Consider the following 8,815-nt stretch of genomic DNA (forward strand, 5'->3'; position numbering starts at 1 on the left):
GAGTTTGCAGTGTCATGGCTCACAGGAGAGCTTGGGATGGGGTGTTACCGGCAAGCTCTCCACCCACACAAGATCCAGAGCAGCCGCACACAAAACTGTGAACCGAGCTAAAATATCAGAAATGCAAATTTCAGTGGCCGCGCCAGCTCATATATTCTTCATTCTCAGCAATGGAAAACAAACTATCAAATAGTACCTTTTCAGCACGTTTGATTGTTGGGGGGAAATTCTAAATAATAATAGTTTTCTGTTGAAATATTGAATGTATTCAAAGTATAGAGAGAATAAAGTGAAGATCATTAGCCAAAGAAGTGGGAAGGTGGGAGGGGGGGTATACTGGGGTTCTTGGTGGTGGAACATGTGCACTGGTAAAGGGATAGGGGTCTGATCATTGAGTGACTGAGACTTGAACCTGAAATCATTGTAACTTTTTTCATGGTGATTCAATGAAAAAAATTAAAAATTAAAAAAAATGTAATGGCATAAAATTAGTCTGCCTTATATAAAAATATTACCAAGTTAATAAAAAATAAATTACCACAGAGAAGACTGGATATGGTCTATAAACAACTATCTCGTGAAGAAAGTACAAATGGGCAATCAGCACAGAGAAAAATATTTGACATTAGGGAAATGCAATTTAATGGCAAACTGACATTTTGTATTAAAATTAAAAAATCTGACTAAAGACTGGGAATTTAACCCAAGGAGGTTGAGTATATTTAAGGTTCCATGCTCTATCTCCTGCATCATACATTTGGCCAGAGAACAATCAAGTCCATAGAGTAACAGCAAGAGTAGCCCCAAGACCCCAACTATGCTTAGAAGCATTTTACACCCAGTTTGTCCAACCCCCCCCAAAAAAAAAATCTGGTAATACCTAATAAAACAATGTGAACTTTTAAGCAGTGCTTTTGGAGACATAAAGTGATACAATTACATATGGAAGCTGTGTTTTACAAAGTTGAAAATGCGCAAGTTCTATTAATGAACTAATCTACTTCTTGATAACTTCTATGAGAATCTCAATAATCTGTATAAGGTATCCCTAACAATGTTTGTATTAAGGTTTAAATAAAAATATTTAGAGCATCTTTTTTTTAAGCAATCCACTTCAAAGAGAACAGGTTATGACATGGCTACATAATTGAACACTAAAAACTGTTTCACTATGTACACCATAAAGATATCTCAAAACTGGGGCTGGAGTGATAGCACAGCGGGTAGGGTGTAGGGCGTTTGCCTTGCACGTGGCCAACCTGGGTTTGAATCCCAGCATCCCATATGGTGCCCTGAGCACCGCCAGGGGTGGTTCCTGAGTGCACACACAGCCAGGAGTAATCCCTGTGCATGACCAGGTGAGACCCAAAAAGGAAAAAGAAAAAAAAATAAAAGATATCCCAAAACTGAAATTCTTAACTGAAAAGTTTCATATTTAAGAATGTTACCAAGCTAATGGTCTCACTTGAATTATTATAAGACAATTCAACGATATAAATTGCACACATCAACAACCTTTTATCTTGTTAAACAAGTAACTGAAAAGTCAAAAAAGAACTCTTTCGGAACTACAGAATAAAAAGCAGGAGACAGCTACATTCCCAAAATGGAACAAAACTTAAACTCAGTCCTCAGAGAAGGAGATCGTATTGATTGATCTTGTTTTTTGTAAATCAAAAAAGACACAGAGAAGTTGGGAAACATATTTCTAAAATTAGTGGCATCAATAGCTAATATAGGCTCTGAAGAGGCTACAAAAAACTGATTCTGGAATAATAAAAAAAATGCAGAATGTATCTGGGCACTAACTGGAAAGCACTGCTGCTACCTAAGAGGAAAAAGAAGCTGCCAAGTAAATGTTTATAGAGACAAGGTGCAAACCAGAAACTTGTCTTCTTTATCACCAAACTTCTAATCTCTCTCTGGTGCCTCCACTGACAGATCTCAATAGGGAAATCACTGATATAAGAGAAATATGGGTAAACCTGTCCCAGAAACAGATTAACAAAATGTAAGATGGGTGTGACACTGAGAAATTACTCAATAATCAGTAGACTATTTAAAGCTCAAAGCCCGCCCAAGCAAAAGAGTGCATGGGAGAAAACGTAAAATTAATAATAAAGATGAAGTTTGATGAGAGGAGAGAGAGACTTTCTGTCCTTTCCAAGCCTTACTTTCAAGGTGGCCAGTGCATTCATAAGTGTTGATTATTTTATTTTCTAGTCATTTTAGATGTCTAAAATATTGAATCGAAATACTTCAGATATAAGATATTCAGTTAGTTTATGAAAAGTAAGAAAATAGGAGACATAAGCAGATTTCAGATCAAAACACTGAGACTCCCATCATGTTACATGATGAGAATTTTGTGTACATGGTAAGCTCAAGATAAAAGTTCCTACAGAGTGGTATTTACTAAAATATGGACTAAGATCCAATGAGTTTTTTGACCTGGTACTAAGTGACAGATTTTCAGATCTACTTCAGACTGATACTTGCTGCTGGAATGAAGGGCAAATCGTCCATGAAGTCCCCATATGCTTGTCTGAAGAACATCTTTGATGATGTGGATTTCCTTCATTTAGGTGGCAGTAATGCACCTACCAGTGAAATTATCACACCTTAGTAATAAAAACTACTGAATAAAGAAAAACCTCGAAATACATTTATTTCACACAGGTTGTATAAGATGGAAATTTAAAATGCACATTCACATATTTTATTTTGACATTCGTAATTTTTATCTGACATTGTACAAATTTATTTTGACAAGCAATTTAGTGTTACAAGTCTGTTTTGTTTTCTTATACATGTACTTTAAAGATTTATATGGAACATATTTTGTATAAATTCCAAAATGATGAAAAGGCAAATTAGGAAAACTAATTGTACCTTCAAACTATATTAACTCAAATTTCTTAGTGAGTCTGCTAAGTCTGCTAAAAACATATGAACAAATAATTTTTCATGATTTTATCAAAAATTCATTCAAACTTATGCAATAAAGGCACTAAAGCAACTAAGTTAAATGTATTCAATTCACTGACCAAACTCTGATCCAGTGATGCCTCTTAATACCTATCAATTATTGTGAAAGGGTAAATATATTTCTCACATAGTTTAATTCTACCTATTTATTTCTATTCTCATTGCCAGTAACTTACGCATCTCAACATCTTCTCTAATTTATCTCATTGGCCCAGCACTTCAGTGTCAGATACATAATGGATTCTTTACATTATTAGCATTAGGGAATCTCAAAAAGACATCAAACTGCTGAATCATCCCAAGTGGACCAGTCTCCAGGCTGAGAACTCTGGGGTCTTTACAGAATGGAATTGGGTAGATTCCCTTCCCTGCTGGAAGACACAGCAGTCCCCATCCACCCTGACATCTGCCAGCATAGAAAAGGCCCATCTCCACAATTGAGCCTCATCAAGCCTCCAAACCACCAAATCATTCCAGCTCCACAGCATATGTGTCCACATGACACCTCCCAGTTTCATAGTACTGACAGCCCACTAGGAGAACAGCAAATTTGATGGGAAAGTTGCAAAAAAGTCAACCAAGTTTGCGGGGAGAAAAGAACAGAAAAGGGTCAACTAGCACCAACCAGATCAGTAACTCTTCAGACAGTGACTTTTGTAATACCATTGTGAGACATTGCAATGATCACAGATTGACTTTTATTAAGCTGTTTTTGATAATTCTGTATGCCATTTTGTTTTAATAAGCAATATGAAGTGAATCTGTTTCTGCTAAGGGGGCCAATTGGGGATTGGGTGGGAAACTGGGGACATTGGTGATGGCATAGCTAGTGGAACATTGAAGCCTGGAACAATGGTATTATGAACAACTTTGTAAATTAGCGTTATAATAAAAAATTAAAATGTATATTATAGATATTGAATTAATAAGTAAAGATTGTAATAAAATATTTATACATGTTACATTTTATATAATATATATTAGCTTTAGGGACTGGGGAGATTTCTCAACAGCTTTAATTTTGCATGTAATGGAGGCTCGGGTTCATATCTCGACACCACATGGTACCTCACACACCACAAGGAGTGAGACCCAAGCAATACAACATGAGTAGCACCTAAGAACCACCCAGTGCAACCAAAAACTAAATTAATTAAATTAAAGTAAAGCCAGCAACATGATATAGAGGTTAAGACTTTCTTACCTTTCATTGTTAGCTACCCTGTACCAATCCCTAACACCACATATGGCCAGAGAGCACTTTCAGTGGTGATATTTGAACAGAGTCATGAGTAAGCCCTGAGTACTGCCAGGTATATTCTACCCCCTTCAATTAAATTGAATTGTTAACTTTCATAAATGTATAGTTGAATAATGAATAGTTCAGAGTTGTTAATGCAAAATTGTTAAGAAATGGGGCCGGGATTGAGAAGAGCATAGAGAAGTAGGGAAAGCAGGAAAGTACCAAGATGTACAGAAAATGTTAAAAAAAAAAAAAAGTTATCCTTTGTCTTGCCTCCAGTAATTCATTGATATCTTTGTAGTGTAGAATCAAAAGCATGGGGCTTTATTTGGAGGAGGCGGGTATGCTCTGAAGCAATTAGGGGACTTGAGAAGCCACTTCCAGAAATACTCAACCTGACCAGCAAGTTCAATGTTCAGGTTTGGCAACGTGACACTATTTGGACCCAGTTATATTGGTACGCATCAGGGCCACTAGTAGTGTGGGGGAGTATGCAGTGCAGGTTATGGAACTCACAGGGAATAAACTTCAGGATGTCCATGCATTTTAATCTTTTGCGTATCACCATCACTTCAGAAATAAATTAATTTAATTTATGGCAGTGCTCAAATGCTTACTCCTGTCCCAATGCTCAGGGGTCATTCTTAGTAGTGCTTGGAGGACCATATGCAGTACCAGGGACCAAAAAGGGATCAGTGGTGTGTAACCAAGTCCTTTAACCTCAGTACTTTATCTCTGGTCCTCCATAATATTTTCAAAAAGTAAAAGTGACAAAGATACCTCAAATTACATGTGGGACCTTATATTAAAAATGTAAATAATTTAATAAGCTTTCTGGTTCTTTTATCCTTCCTTCCATCCATCCCCCCTTCCTTCCTTCCTTCCTTCCTTCCTTCCTTCCTTCCTTCCTTCCTTCCTTCCTTCCTTCCTTCCTTCCTTCCTTCCTTCCTTCCTTCCTTCCTTCCTTCTCTCTCTTCCCTCTCTCTCTTTCTTCTCTTATTCTTCCTTCTCTCTCTTTCTTTCTTTCCTTCTCTCTTTCTTCCTTCTCTCTCTTACTTTCCTTCTTTCCATCTTTCCATCTTTCCTTCCTTCCTTCCTTTCTTTCTTTCTTTCTTTCTTTCTTTCTTTCTTTCTTTCTTTCTTTCTTTCTTTCTTTCTTTCTTTCTTTCTTTCTTTCTTTCCTTCTTTTCTTTCTTTCCTTCTTTCTTTCCTTCTTTCTTTCCTTCTTTCCTTTTTTCTTTCCTTCTTTCCTTCCTTCTTTCTTTCTTTCTTTCTTTCTTTCTTTCTTTCTTTCTTTCTTTCTTTCTTTCTTTCTTTCTTTCTTTCTTTCTTTCTTTCTTTCTTTCTTTCTTTCTTTCTTCTTTCCTTCCTTCTTTATTTCTTTCTTCCTGCCACACCTGGTGATGCTCAGGGATTGGTTACTCCTGGCTCTACACTCAGGAATAACTCCTATTGGTGTTTAGGGGACCATATGAGAAATCACTACCTTTTGGTTCTTATTTTATTAAGTTACCAAAGTTCTTTAAGAACATTTTTAAATATTTTTTTTGTGCAATGTACCATATTTTTTAGTTTATCATTTATATGTCATTTACATGGCAGCTCTTTAGTATATTGTTGATTAAGATGCATTTGCTAACAATAACACAGGCTCAGATGTCTGTTCAAGAATTGCTTAGTTATTCTTTTCTTCATAACCACGTATATATTGGTAAAAATAATACTTTATATTTATGGTTGTACCATTCCTTAAACCAAACAGTATTTGATCCAGCAATCATACTCAGGTTCTAAATATTTCATAAAATCAGATAATATAAGTAGTTGGTTTTAATGTAATTAAAAATATTTATATTCTTCAAACTTGTCCAAATGTTTTTTCTGACAACACTAGATAGTGGTCTTACATCTGTTATTATACCTCAAAATAAAACAGAGACTATATAATCAACATGAAATTTAAAGTAGTATTGACTCTTGTTAAACTCTTTCTTGGAATTATTTAGCTAAGATCAACTTATTGAAATTTAATAAGGACAAGAGATTATTTAGGCACACAATCAAATTATTGCCTTTATTTTCTAAAGAGGACTTTTTGGCTTTTGGGTCACACCTGGAGATGCACAGGGGTTACTCCTGGCTTTGTATCCAGGAATTACTCCTGGCAGTGCTCAGGGGATCATATGGGATGCTGGGAGTCAACCCGGGTTGGCCTCATGCAAGGCAAACACTCAACCCAATAACGCAGCGGGTAGGGCATTTGCCTTGCACGAGGCCGACCTGGGTTCGATTCCTCTGCCCCTCTCAGAGAGCTCAGCAAGCTACCAAGAGTATCTTGCCTGCATGGCAGAGACTGGCAAGCTACCCGTGGCATATTCAATATGCCAAAAACAGTAACAACAAGTCTCACAATGGAGGTGTTACTGGTGCCCACTCAAGCAAATCATTGAGCAACAGGATGACAACGATACACAGATTTTTTTGAAGAACTTGCAGATTGATTTTCAGATGTGTAAAATATGCTTAGCTTTGACACTCCCATAAAGTACTATTTATTATATGAATTTTTACTTTGATACCATATTTTGGAAAGTAGTGAAGGAAAAGAGCAGTAAAATCACAATAATATTCAAAAACTGGGTCCACTCTCACACTCCCAACTGATCTGACTGTAGCCATGAAAACCCAAACATAATATTTAACTTTACAGAATTCCAGTTTCTTTATACCTGTGAGCATAAAAGAAACAGGTAAAATAGGATTGTGATTAGGGTATACAAATATTATTTATAAAAAGTTTGATTTGACCATTTTGAGATTATTTATGATTTGAGCAAAAGGACCTAAGAGAGAATATACATCTTATAGTATATAAGTATACATCCTTATATTGCATAGCATGCATTCCTAAATTGGCTGCCTTACTATCATTTTCCCCTTCTCAGGGAGTTTACCGTCCCATAGGAAAGTCCCTAATAATGTGTAGCATTCCTGTGTAGCAACTTACAAATGACCAGAATGACCACTGGACCCCAAACTAATCAATCAAGTTCACCCTCCAAAGAATTTGTAATTTTGCTGTCACTGAAATCATATACCAATATAGGAAGTTTATTTACATAAATGAAGTAAAGAAATAACTAGAAACTCTGCTTCAGAGATCCTCAGTTTCTCCCTGATTGTTCCAATCTTAGGGTCTTATGAAATATATCAATATTTTCCTAATATATTTCTCTAAGACACAAATTAAAGTATTATCATCTCACAAAAGATTTTTTAAAGACTGTATCACTGTATCACTTTCATCCCGTTGCTCATTGACTTACTTGAGCAGGCACCAGTAACATTTCTATTCGTCCCAGCCCTGCGATTTTAGCAACCTCTCCTTGGTCATCTTTCCCAATGATTGGAGGCTCTTTCAGGGTCAGGTGAATGAGACCTATTGTTTCTGTTTTTGGCATATCGAACATGCCACGGATAACTTGCCAGGTTCTGCCCATGGGGGCAGGATACTCTCGATAGCTTGCCAGGCAGGCCGCTTTCCGGACACATTATATGACACTGCCTACCCTGCCCATTTTTCCGTAATTACCACACCATATTTGATGGAGTTCAGACTGAACTTGGGTAGTGGAGGTTGGCTGCCGGGGGTTGGGTTAGTATGTTATCAAACTGAATTGTGCCATAAAACCTTTCATCTACCCTGAGCTCAATTGTGAGTTCCGATCCTGCCAAGCTGGAGACTATGGGAGGAGCATAATTCCATGGAGAAAGGAAGTAGACAGGCGAGCAGAGGACCTAAAACCTCGGGTTGGATGAGGAAAGAAACAATAGATTTCGGTGTTATTAATAAAGAAAGAAAAAGAATTGTGCTTTTAGAAAAAGGTTTTTGCCAATAAAACAAAAAGTGGCTTAAACAGAAGTGGTTTGAAACAAGTGTCTGAAGATGAGTTGCTGCTCTGGTTCTGTCCTGTTAGGGATTACGGAGATTTGGGAGCCACGGGATGCTGGAGAGAAAACCAAGGTTACCTGCATATAAGGCATGCATTTAATCCTTGTATTACACCTTTTGCTTCCATTTAAAAAGGCAAAGAACAAAGTAGGATTTAGCAACTTTTCTCCATAGCTTTAGATTTTCCCGTTTATAAAATACTTTTGACATCTAATATGTGAGCCACAGAATAGACTCTCATAAGATTTTTTTAAAATTGAATCACCGTGAGATTCAGTTACAAAGCTTTCATGTTTGTTTCTGTCATACAATGATGGAACCTTCAACCCTCCACCAGTGCAGATCTCCCACCACAAATGTCCCCAGTATCCCCCGTATCCCACGCCTCCCCCTGTCTCTATGACAGACAATCTCCCCTATGTTCTCTTTTGTATTGCTTGCTATCAATAGCATAAGATGTCATGGAATTCTAAAATTTTAGATAAATAGCGTTTGGAGAAATCTCTACAGCTAGCTGCTAGGTTTGGAGATTCTTTTGTGTGTCTCTGGATCATGGTTCTTAAGGAGCTAAAATAGCAGCCAGAGGCAGTTTGTGGGCGTGACCCCCCCGGGGTTCCATGGGGACAGAGGGA

Source organism: Sorex araneus, chromosome X, assembly GCF_027595985.1.
Source record: "Sorex araneus isolate mSorAra2 chromosome X, mSorAra2.pri, whole genome shotgun sequence".
NCBI classification, from domain to species: domain Eukaryota; kingdom Metazoa; phylum Chordata; class Mammalia; order Eulipotyphla; family Soricidae; genus Sorex; species Sorex araneus.